The 13,251-nt window shown below is 44.9% G+C and overlaps 1 protein-coding gene and 1 long non-coding RNA gene across 4 annotated transcripts in view; one reads left to right on the top strand and one right to left on the bottom strand.

The window, feature by feature from the left end:
- Positions 1–2,010: 2,010 nt before the first annotated feature.
- The window catches only part of LOC127005654 (kyphoscoliosis peptidase-like), a 42,189-nt gene continuing 30,948 nt past the window's right edge, over positions 2,011–13,251 (top strand). For all 3 annotated transcript variants that reach the window (XM_050874745.1, XM_050874739.1, XM_050874748.1), the window contains exon 1: positions 2,011–2,355. The gene's annotated coding sequence lies outside the window, so the exon portion shown is untranslated. The remainder of the gene's footprint in view (positions 2,356–13,251) is intronic.
- Positions 6,710–13,251, bottom strand: part of LOC127005663 (uncharacterized) — an 87,537-nt gene continuing 80,995 nt past the window's right edge. The window contains exon 3 of the long non-coding RNA XR_007758833.1: positions 6,710–6,855. This is a non-coding gene — a long non-coding RNA (uncharacterized LOC127005663). The remainder of the gene's footprint in view (positions 6,856–13,251) is intronic.

Below are 13,251 nucleotides of genomic sequence, written 5' to 3'. Positions count from 1 at the left end.
TCACCCAACATGCCTTTAACTCATCCAACACACCTTTGACTCATCCAACACGGCTTTGACTCATCCAACACGCCTTTGACTCATCCAACACGCCTTTGACTCACCCAACACGCCTTTGACACACCCAACACGCCTCTGACTCATCCCACACGCCATTGACTCATCCAACACGCCTTTGACTCATCCACCACTCCTTTGACTCACCCAACACGCCTTTGACTCACCCAACACGCCTTTGACTCATCCAACACGCCTTTGACTCACCCAACACGCCTTTGACTCACCCAACACGCCTTTGACTCATCCAACACGCCTTTGACTCACCCAACACGCCTTTGACTCACCCAACACGCCTTTGACTCATCCAACACGCCTTTGACTCATCCAACACGCCTTTGACTCATCCAACACGCCTTTGACTCACCCAACACGCCTTTGACTCACCCAACACGCCTTTGACTCATCCAACACGCCTTTGACTCATCCAACCCGCCTTTAAATCGCCCAACACGCCTTTGACTTATCCAACACGCCTTCGACTTATCCAACCCGCCTTTAACTCACCCAACACACCTTTGACTCATCCACTACTCGTTTGACTCACCCAACACGCCTTTGACTCACCTAACACGCCTCAGACTCATCAAACACGCCTTAGACTTACCCAACACGCCTTTGACTCACCTAACACGCCTCAGACTCATCAAACACGCCTTAGACTCACCCAACACGCCTTTGACTCATCCAACACGGCTTTGACTCATCCAACACGCCTTTAGCTCATCTAACATGCCTTTGACTCACCCAACACGCCTTTGAGTCACCCAACACGCCTTTGACTCATCCAACACGCCTTTGACTCATCCAACACGCCTTTGACTCATCCAACACGCCTTTGACTCATCCAACACGCCTTTGACTCATCCAACACGCCTTTCGCTCATGCAACACACCTTTGACTCATCCAACACGTCGTTCACTCATCCAGCACGCCTTTCACTCACCTAACACGCTTGTGGGTCATCCTACACTCAACGTTACACACAGAAAGGGAATAATTGACTGCATGGTTATCTAAACAGGAGAATTCCATTAAAGTCTTGAGGACACGTTACATTTCTTTTATTCCTGGCCAAGTTCCCATGTGGATCCTAATACAACAACATTCCCAACAACAACAACTAAGATGATGACAAAGATGATTCAGGGGTTGAGAAACTTGCCATACGAGGAAAGACTCAAACAGTTAAACTTGCATTCTCTAGAAAGGCGAAGGGTGCGTAGAGACATGATCGAGGTTTATAAATGGATGAAGGGCTTTAATAAGGGGGATATTCATAAGGTTTTGTTGGTAAGAGAACCGGGTAGGACACGAAGTAATGGGTTTAAACTGGATAAATTCAGATTCAACAGGGACATAGGCAAAAATTGGTTTACTAACAGGGTTGTGGATGAGTGGAATAGGCTTAGCAGTCATGTGGTGAGTGCCAATACAATTGTCACATTCAAAAATAGATTAGATAAATTCATGGACAGCGATATTAGGTGGGGTTAGATACACGGGAGCTTAGGTTCAAAGGAGCTGCCTTGTACAGGCCCACCGACTTCTTGCAGACTCCTACGTTCTTATGTTCTTATGTTCTTAACAAGAAAACTGCATCGATAAATGGCCGCTGTGTTTTTGTTTTGGAGGATAACGTTTCCTCGTTCTGTGCGATAAGAACAGTAACATGTAGAAAGTTTTAGTTGGTGTTATAACTCGACGATCAGCAAACACACTCCAGCAAGGCGCCTCAAACTACCTTCACCTGAATTTACCCAAATCAATAACCTTCATTCGAACCTAGTTTAGCACAACCTAATTTGTGCTAGATATCGTCCCATTGCTACCTGCCGGGGCGCCACCACCGAGTAATTCCTTCGTATGAAACTGGCATCGATCAGGGGGAGTGCCAGGTGGGAGTGCCTGCCGTCCCTCAAGGTGCCAGAAGGCTGCTGGGGTGCCGAGCGTAGGGAGTACTGTTAGGTACGAGAGAGGAGCGGCAATTGACTCAGCGCGGCCACCCGTCTTACTGCTGCTGAATAATACATGTTGTCGAGTCCTACGTGATGGCAAGGAAAAATGTGTTGTCGACGCGTGTGAGTGATGAGTGAGCTCGGTGCTGCTGTGTCTGCACTCCCACCAGCTCCGAAAATAGTGGGTGGTGTGCATTAGTTCAGTGGAGGCCGATAATAAGTGCTCGGCTTGCAAAACCGATGTCGAACTTCGTAAAGAAAGTGAAGATGAGGACAATGTTTTCCCTCGGGTGCTGGGATGAAGCGATTTCTCCGTACAAATGAGGGTCGACGAGTAAGGTAAGGAAAGCGTTCCTCATATATTGTATTTCTAATTGCAACAATAATTATATAGTGTGAGGCATAAACAAGAGAAAGGACGCTTGGTATTGTCTGTGTTTAGCTGAGACAAACGATCCGCAGTGAGCAAATTCATGAAGACAAATGTTTCCTAAAAAAAGAACACTATCACTTAGTACTGGTGGATGCGTTTTGATAATTATTAAGTATCGTTGCAGCAAGTTTGAGGATAAGACGATGTAAAATGTTGACATATTCATCAGACTTTTGTCCTGTATCGTACTGGGAGTCAAAAGAATAACACAACATATAAGCTACTTTTTGTTCAGTGCGGAGGGACAGCGGCCTCGGCGGTGGCCCATCTAATAAGGGGAGGGACACGAACACGCCACTCAGGAATGCTAACAATTTTCACGTTACGGAACACTAGAGCTTCACGGCATTATGACCCACGCGAGACGGAGGTATATTCCCCACGTGCATGGTTATCTTCCTCGTAATTCTTCACCCATACAACCTACATAACGTACCTCACCCCTCACAAGCATGCACGTATTTCCATAACTAAAATAACGATATATTTTAATCCATTATAGTATAGAATTTCCTATAACTATATTTAAAGCATATGCGGATTTCTAGTCAAGTATTTTCATCAAGATAATAAACTATGAACAAATGCAGTCAAGATTTTAGCTTCGTGGAGTTATGTAGTAAAATAAAATATTAAATTATCATCAAGAGGAGAGAACACCAAGCATCGTAACACTTAGCAGCAGCACGCGACATAAAATGACGACCTTGACTCTTCAGAATTTTCCACCATCTGGCTAAGACTTCATTGTCATTCTATTACTAAATACATCTGTGCTGTTTATCTCTCACCTAACTCTACTAACTATGTAAAATTCTTTGACTACTTGAACTCTAAAGTGGAGCACATCTTGACCCACTCTCCCTTCGCTGAAATCTCCATCCTAGGAGATTTCAATGTTCACCACCAGCTTTGGCTTTCATCCTCTTTCACTGACCAGCCTGGTGAACAAGCCTACAACTTTGCTCTCCTCAATGATCTAGAGCAGTTGGTTCAGCACCCTACACGTATTCCCGACCGTCTTGGAGACAGGCCCAACATACTAGACCTCTTCCTTACCTCTAACCCTTCTACTTACTCTGTCAAACTGTTCTCTCCGTTGGGCTCCTCCGATCACAACCTTATTTCTGTATCCTGTCCTATCGCTCCTGTACACCCTCTGGACCCACCGAAGAGGCGATGCTTCTGGCATTTTGCTTCAGCTCGGTGGGACGACCTGAGGATGTACTTTTCCGATTTCCCGTGGAATGATTACTGCTTCCAGGAGAGAGACCCCTCTGTGTGTGCCCAGCGCATCACAGAGGTGATTGTCTCTGGAATGGAGGCACACATTCCACGTACTTTCTCTACTCCTCATGCTAAAAAGCCTTGGTTTAATCACGCTTGTTCTCGTGCTATCCAAGATAGAGAGGCAGCTCACAAAAGGTACCAGAGCCTTCGCACTCCTGCTAACCATGATCTTTATATTTCTGCTCGAAATCGTGCCGAATCTATTCTTTGACTTACCAAAAGCTCTTTCATCAATAGGAAATGTCAAAACCTTGCTTTTTCTAATTCTTCCAGAGACTTCTGGCACCCAGCCAAAATATCTCCTCCAATTTCACTTCTTCATCTTTCCCTCCTCTCCTTAACCCTGACGGCAGCACCGCCGTCTCATCTATCTCTAAGGCTGAACTCTTTTCTCAAACTTTCTGTAAAAACTCCACTCTGGACGATTCTGGGCATATTCCTCCTACTCATCCCCCCCTCTGACTTCTTTATGCCTATTATTAAGATTCTTCCTAATGATGTTTTCTATGCCCTCTCTGGCCTCACCTCTCAGAAGGCTTATGGACCTGATGGAGTGCCTCCTATTGTCCTCAAAAACTGTGCTTCTGTGCTGACATCCTGCCTGGTCAAACTCTTTCGTCTCTGCCTATCAACATCTACCTTTCCTTCCTGCTGGAGGTACGCCTTCATACAGCCTGTACCTATGAAGGGTGACCGTTCCAATCCCTCAAACTACTGCCCTATAGCTTTACTTTCCTGTCTATTTAAAGCTTTTGAATCAATCCTTAACCGGAAGATTCAAAAGCACCTTTCCACTTCTGATCTTCTATCTGATCGCCAGATGGGTTCCGCAAGGGGCGTTCGACTGGCGATCTTCTTACTCTCTTAACTGACTCTTGGTCATCCTCTCTTAGCTGTTTCGGTGAAACTTTCTCAGTTGCGCTAGACATATCGAAAGCTTTCGATAGAGTCTGGCACAAGTCTTCGCTTTCTAAACTGCCCTCTTACGGTTTCTATCTTTTTCTTTGTTCCTTTATCTCCAGTTTCCTTTCCGGCCGTTCTATCTCTGCCGTGGTAGACGATCACTGTTCTTCCCCTAAACCTGTCAACAGTGGTGTTCCACAGGGCTCTGTCCTTTCACCCACTTTCTTCCTGTTATTCATCAATGATCTTTCCATAACAAACTGTCCTATCCATTCATACGCTGATGACTTCACTCTGCATTATTCAACTTCTTTCAACAGAAGACCCTCTCAACAGAAATCACAAAACTCTAGACTGGAGGCTGCAGAACGCTTAACCTCAGACCTTGCTATCATTTCCGATTGGGGTAAAAGGAACATTGTGTCCTTCAATGCCTCAAAAACCCAATTTCTCCAGCTATGAACTCGACACACTCTTCCAGACACATATCCCCTATTCTTCAACAACATTCAGCTGTCATTTTCTTCAAAACTAAACATCGTCGGTCTATCCTTAACCCAAAATCTTAACTGGAAACTTCATATCTCTTCTATCACTATAAATCAGCTTCCTCGAGGTTAGGCGTTCTGTATCGTCTCCGCCAGTTCTTCTCCCCTGCACAGTTGCTATCCATATACAGGGGCCTTGTCCGCCCTCGTATGGAGTTTGCATCTCACGTGTGTGTGTGTGTGGTGGGGGGGGGATCTCCACTCACACAGCTCTCCTGGACAGAGTGGAGTATAAGGTTCTTCGTCTTATCAGCTCTCCTCCTCTTACTGATAGTCTTTTACCTCTTAAATTCCACCGCCATTTTTCCTCTCTATCTTCAATCGATATTTTCACGCTGACTCCTCTTCTGAACTTGCTAACTGCATGCCTCCCCCTCTCCCGCTACTCATTATTCCTATAAAAAGCGTTCAGAGGAGTGGCCGAAAGAGAGGTCAATTTCGGAAGGAGAGGTGTTCTGATACCCTCCTCTTGAAAGAGTTCAAGTCGTTGGCAGGAGGAAATACAGATGAAGGAAGATTGTTCCAGAGTTTACCTGCGTGAGAGATGAAAGAGTGAAGATGCTGGTTAACTCTTGAGTAAGGGGTTTGGACAGTAAAGGGATGAGCTTGAGTAGAAAGTCGTGTGTGGCGAGGCCGCGGGAGGGGGGAAAGGCATGCAGTTAGCAAGTTCAGAAGAGAAGTCAGCGTGAAAATATCAATAGAAGATGGAGAGGCAACATGGCGGCGGAATTTAAGAGGTAGAAGACTATCAGTAAGAGGAAGAGAGCTGATGAGACGTAGAGTCTTAGAGTCCACTCTGTCCCAGAGAGCTGTGTGAGTGGAGCTCCCCCCACACGTGAGATGCATACTCCATACGAGGGCGGACAAGGCCCCTGTATATGGAGAGCAACTGTGCGGGGGAGAAGAACTGGCGGAGACGATACAGAACGCCCAACCTCGTTGTCGTTGCCCACGTAGACGCAACATACAGCTTTAGATTGAAATTTAGGATAGACATAGTAGGAAGGAACAGAATTGAGATTGCTGTCAGTAGCCGCCGAGAGCTGTGTTTCGGTGAGGAAGAGAAGGTGAGGTTTAGAGGAGTGCTCCACAGAATGGAAATTGGAACGAAGACCGCGAATGTTGCAGAAATTGATAAGAATGATGTCTGTGGAGTTATCAAGACACCTCTCAAGTCGGCGGCCAAAAGGGGAGCCCTCCCTGGGGGAATACACACACACACACACACACACACACACACACACACACACACACACACACACACACACACACACACACACACACATATATATATATATATATATATATATATATATATATATATATATATATATATATATCTATATATATGTACGTGTGTGTGTGTGTGTGTGTGTGTGTGTGTGTGTGTGTGTGTGTGTGTGTGTGTGTGTGTGTGTGTGTGTGTGTGTGTGTGTGTGTGTGTGTGTGTGTGTGTGTGTGTGTGTTTAAGAAGTAATTTCTCAGTTTTGCTGTTTGCTCACCTGTGCTATCACGAAGGTGGCGTCATCAGCATTATCCGGGGTATTGACGTATTTCAGTGAGCCTCGTCACACCTGTGGCCGGGCCGGAGGAGCCGCGGCCCGGCCTGCCTTTCGAACACCCTCCACGTGACGGCCATCCAGCCTCGTCACTATTTTTTCATATCTGAAAGGAATTCCATTACTCTATTACCTCAGATCATGCTTGCAGTGTGTTTTTTATAACCCAACGATAACAAGAATGCTCAGTATTAGTTGATTGCCTGGCCTCGCCGCTGCTCCTGATTCAAGGCGCAAGCCGTCCGCGGCAGCGATGCGTGTCGGTAATTTGCGCTAAGCGGCATGAATTGTCGCAAGCCATAATTAGCCGTAAGGAATAACAACACTCAACAAAACAAACAATGCATAACTTCTTGCACACAAGCAAAGCTCCCTTGTCTACGTAGGCGTGGAAACACCTTGTGGTCTTGACACATCAAACTGCGGATGGAGATACGGTCTTCCTATTTTCCTGTATTTGTCCGGCGCGTTAAGAGGTAAACAACATTTGTACTCGGACACTGCAAACAAGCGGTTTAAATTTGGCACATTTCCGAGGCCAATAATATTTGTACTCGGGCAGTGGAAGCAACGGAGCAGTTTTAATTCACCATGAAGTGGATGGAGCAGGTGTCTTCCTTCCTCCTATTTTCTTGCGGCACATAACGAGCCAGGAATAATAGTACTCCGTAATTCACCCTCAGCATGGTCACGCAGCCCAACTATGCGGCGTTCCATGCGGTAGGGGAGTGCCGGCAGTGCCCTACCTGACCCCCGCCACCAGTGCGTCACGCTACCACCCTCCTCAAGGTCACAGTATCTCCACAATCCGCTCAGACATCACTAATTATCGCCGCAGGAATACCGGAACGAACCGTGGCAACGTGTCCCTCAATTACACCACCATTCCCTTTGCTAACGGGCCCCGCTGCCTCATCTTCGTTATTTATTCATCTCGTGGGTTTCTTGCTTTCGAGGGCGAGGCGGGAAGGTGCGTCGCGTCACATCTTCCCGTTAAGGCTGTCCTCGCGGTGCACAAAAAGTTCAGTGTCGTTTTTCTCGTCCTCTGAGAGAGTGACCTTCAAACGGAGCATATCGACCTCGGGAGAGAAATGACATGGCATGCTTTGTGTGTATGTGTGTGTGTGTGTGTGTGTGTGTGTGTGTGTGTGTGTGTGTGTGTGTGTGTGTGTGTGTGTGTGTGTGTGTGTGTGTGTGTGTGTGTGTGTGTGTGTGTGTGTGTGTGTGTGTGTGTGTGTGTGTGTGTGTGTGTGTGTGTGTGTGTGTGTGTGTGTTTATCTCTGTTTATCTATCTGTCTATCTATCTGTCTATCACTAACAGGAGGTGATTGTTTCGAAATCAGCCACGGGTGTAAGAAGCTTCGTAGCGGCTTAAGTAAATCAAAGGCACAGTTTTCTGGAAAAGACGAATAAATTGTTGCTTATGGACAGTTTAACCAATACGAGTTGGCTCCGTTACTGCTGTTATTTATATCGAAACGAGTGCATTTTTTTATTATATATCGATGAAAGAATATAATCAGCTTAGCAGAACTCGGCTTTTCAAGATAAACAACATACACATGGAACATTTTTTCTTCTTACTTCGACGAAAACTCTTGATTAAAAAAAGACTAGTGACATGCATGGCTCCTCCTGTACCATATCTCATTTCTGAAGGCTGTTATTTTGTCAATGTTCTCTGCACTTCTTTGTTTCGTTACCGCCCACTCCTGCTAGCCCACACCAGTCAGCAGCTCTTCACCACCCCTTCCCAACCTCCCAGTTCCGTCCTATTACCATTATGTCTCTTGCACACTCTTGCCACACACACGCAAGGCGCCTTCACTCTCTCCTCCCCTTCCGTAACCTCCACTCATCGTCCTCACCCCTCTAACCTCAGCATGCTCGTGTGCCCTCAATGTGTAGTCAAGTAGTCACCTCTGCGTGCAACCCTATAAAGTGAAACCCAGATTAGTGATGTCGTTTTGGCGTTGGTTCCGGCGAGACCTTTCCTATCCTCCGCTCTGCCACACGGTCCCAACACCTTTCTCTTCCTCTCATATGTTAGCTATAGGTAATGTATGAGAGGAGAAGACCAACGCCAAAACGACCTCGCCAATCTGAATTCACCATAGTCCCCTTTACCGCAATCAAGCATTCTCGAAACTTAGGGCCGTATTTTAAGACACCATCGCTTCTCATATCAACTATTTCTAAAGGTCAAAGAGGGGATCAATCTGCTTTTCATGAGTGTTTTTTAAGGTTCATGGCACAGAAGAAGGGTCAAACTACCACCAGGTTCATAAAACTACCCCTGGAAATGCCCTAAACTCCCACGAAAGACTAGTAAAAGACGTCTTCTTGGGCGCAGAAATGTTTAAAAATATGGCCCTTATCCACCAAACTTATTACATTAGCGTTGCGTCACGTCTTTTTTTCTGCAACGCACCATTTTTTTTTCTCTCTCTTACCGTTTAAAGATCGGCAAAATGGTACCCACCTTCCACTGCCGGAGCCATTTGCACAGCGGCTACTAAAAGAAGAGTAGTCGTGCTTTTTATGTTCCTTGACAGCTGTGAGAGAGATTACAACAAGCACGCACGGACTCACGCACGCACCTACCAACCTACGCAATAAGCACAGACGCACGTATATACGCTCGAAGATCCCCCTCACCCCAACCCCCAACACACACACAGAAAGAGAGATACATAGAGAGCATTAGAGAGATAGATACATAGAGAGAAATACAAATCCACATAGATAATAGAAAAATAATAAATAGACAGGTAGACTGATAGGTAAATATAGATGGAAATAGAGAAAGAAAGAAAGGTAGTTACGCAGCAGAAGCAAATGGGTGAGGGGGAATGTAACTGAAGAAGCAAGGCAATCCTCATTTCGCTTCCCCATCGTCCTATACATACTTGAGCTGGCCACGCCCTCCCCTTACCACATGTGTATAGGCAGTCTTTGCACGCCACGCCCAGCTCCTCAAACACCAAGGAATAGCGCGATCGAAAACCCTATTTGTCTCCCGCCAACGCCCTGAAAATTATATACATTGGCTCCAATTTAAGACTCCTCCCTCATCACTACCGCCACCGCATTCAAACCTTTCTAAATAATGAATGTCGCGCGTGAAAGAGACATTCAGAGGTACAATGATATGACGCCTTCTCCTTTATTTTATTTATTTATTTATTTTTCTTCATCTTTTCTTTTATCTTTCTGTTTATCTGACGTACGAAGATATTACATTTTCTCCTTTTATTTTCGTTTTTTGTTCGTTTTCTCCCTCTTTTTTTTCTCGCTATTTTGGTTTATCTGTCTACGGAAATACTTACAGAGACGGCCAGATATTACGTTTTCTCCATTATTTTCTTTTCTTTTTCTTTTCTCACCGTTTTTTTCTTGAGGTATTTCTGGTTATGTATGAAATTACCAACATATCTATCTAATGTTTTTTCTTCTTCACTTTTCTTTTCTCTCTCTTTCTCTCCTACCCTTTCACGCTTCCTTTCGCTTTCATTCATTCATTCATTCATTCATTCTCTCTCTCTCTCTCTCTCTCTCTCTCTCTCTCTCTCTCTCTCTCTCTCTCTCTCTCTCTCTCTCTCTCTCTCTCTCTCTCTCTCTCTCTCTCTCTCTCTCTCTCTCTATTAGTACCTGTCGCTGCCCCATTCATAGGCAATACGCCGTGTATAATACCCATCTCCGTCTTCATTGTATCCTCACTACCACTATTGACATCTTCATTGTTAACCTTACGCAACGTCATCATTATCAATTATCAATTATTAACATCATCATCATTTTCACCATCATCATCATCCTCATCTTCCTTCTTATTATTCTCACTGTCATGATGGTGATAAATGTAGGCAAGCGTTCATAGTCTTTATCGACACCATTAAAATTTCATCATCGTCATCATTGTAGTCATCACTGAAAATTACTGTATTGATCCTAAGCTATATTATCAAAACTACTTGGCTTGTTTGATTAAGAGGAGCCGAACTTACTTAAACAAGAACAGCTCTCGAGAATTCCACCGCCACTCTGAGTTAAATTACTAATATTTTACAACACTTTCTAACTAATTATATAAGCTTACCACACTCCTCGCAACACATACACCCACAAACACAGTCCCTCCCTTCCCCCCACACAGTCCCCAAACACATACCACTTCCCCGTCACACCACCACCACCACCACCTCGTCCCCTCTCTCATTAAAGTCACCCATCCATCTCATAAGCAATCGTTACAGAAACCACATTATTAACTCTCTCTCTCTCTCTCTCTCTCTCTCTCTCTCTCTCTCTCTCTCTCTCTCTCTCTCTCTCTCTCTCTCTCTCTCTCTCTCTCTCTCTCTCTCTCTCTCTCTCTCTCTTACCTCATTGCATTGACACATTCCTCAAGCAGACTAGGAAAAATTAAAACTCTTGACTGCATTTCCTCTTTCCCCATTCCCTCTTTCGACATACATTTCCTCTCCCCCATTCCCAACCTCCTCTTTTATCATGCATTTTCTCTCTCCCACTCTATTTTTCACCATGCATTTCCTCTCTCTCTCTCACTTCTTCTTTTAGCATGCATTGCCTCTCCCCTACTTCCTCTGTCAGCATAAATTTCCTCTCCCTAATCCCTTCTCTCTGCATGCACTTTCTCTCTTACCCTTCTTTGTTCACCCCATCTACTGCAGTGACCAACTTACCACCATTCACCCACCCATCCACTCGCCTGGCATTAACATAACCTTTTCACTCATCTTGCCAGTAGATTAATAGTGCAAGCAGCTGTAACTTTAGTCTTTGTTCAGTGGAAAACTTCGCGTGCAATCCTGTCTCTTAGCGCGTTAATGTGTACTTGTAGACATGATCTGGAATTAGTGTTAGGTCAAGCCGAATCTGATGGTTTTTTTTTAGGTGTCGATGTTGGCCTTGGTGGTGCTATTCTTTTGAGACTAATGTAGTGTTCCCTTTACGTTCATGCTGGTGGCTCGGATGTTAGATTTGACGAGACTAAATATAAGAAAGTATGTCAAGGCTAATCCGATGACTGCAAGGTGACCACTCAAGCTCGGTATCAGGTTGCATGCATCTATATCACTGTGCGTGTAGAGAAGTATAAAAACTTGCTGCCTTGAATAGTTTGTCCTGCCACTTAGTGCTTGATATCCCTTCCCATTCCTACCTAACTGGAATGAACTTACCAGGGTTATGGAGTCGGATAAAAAAAAAAAAGAATTGACTTCGAATCCAGGACGTTTTAAGGATGAGACTTCGATTTCGACTCCAACTCCGAATCCACCCCCCCTTACCTTCCCCTCTTCTGCAGTACATTGGCAGGCAAATCAAACCCCGCCACACAACACCACACCACACCACATCGTAAAGGAGTCGGAGTCCGGGATATTTTTACCGACTCCGACTCTGGCCAATAGTACGCGACTCCAGCGACTTCGACTCCTACTCCACACGCCTATAACTTACTCAACTTCGTTTTTTTTTTTTACCCTACTCAGTAATCATAATTTCTGTTGTTATTATCATGAACGGTATTCTAGTAGCTGCACCAAAAAATGAAATAGGATTGTGGTTTATTCCGCATTATGGACGAGGTGTAATATCAGGCTCACAAGCAAGGGAAGTCGAAGTAATTATAAGAAGAAAAGTTTGAGATACGTGTGTAAAGGGCTATTTCAAAAGTGCATATGTTTAGGTTAAAGATATAAAAAAAGAAGAAATGACTGCGGTAAATATCTGCCCATTCAGTAAATATATACGGAACATTTAAGAGAGGTATAATTATTGGTATGGCTTTGTTCTATAGATACGTGTGTGTGTGTGTGTGTGTGTGTGTGTGTGTGTGTGTGTGTGTTTACAATGGGGTACTCGGAAGGGCAGAGCTCCACTATTTTCCGATGCATCATTCCCGGCGTTCCATCGTGTCCGCCTCTTTATAGCCGATGAATTAAGTATTCCCCATCGCCATGAGTACAATATGACCGGGCCGCCGTGAGCCTCGGCGCACCACGGAAGACTTGGGGCCCACGAGGTTGTCTGTTTGCTGTAACGACACTTGTTTAAGCAGTGTGAGCCGTCCCTGGTCACACTAGGGACAGCAGGCGATTGGCACGAGGGAATGAATATATGACCTTTTACATTCAATGATGCCAACCTTACACTCTTGAGCCAGATGATCCAGCGGAGGTGGCAACAAGAATCTGTGCACTTCATCGTAAATAATTGATTGATTTTATGTTGCCTCAAAGATTGATCAACATTGCTCTCCCCCGGAGCTTATCTTCGACCCTCTTTAAGAGATAATCTAGAGTTCAGGTTAAAAGGTAGTCTTCAGGACGGCATGTGGTAGTCTTAGGCTGCATTTCCACCAAGCGAATCGAATCGATTCAAGTCATGAATAATCATTTGACTCGATTAATTTTGAATCAGCATCGTTCCAACTGACTGATTCAGATGAGTCTGAATCAACATTCAAAAGGCAGTACCA

The sequence above is a fragment of the Eriocheir sinensis genome, chromosome 3, assembly GCF_024679095.1.
Source record: "Eriocheir sinensis breed Jianghai 21 chromosome 3, ASM2467909v1, whole genome shotgun sequence".
NCBI lineage: Eukaryota > Metazoa > Arthropoda > Malacostraca > Decapoda > Varunidae > Eriocheir > Eriocheir sinensis.
This window is presented reverse-complemented; position numbering and strand designations above follow the sequence as displayed.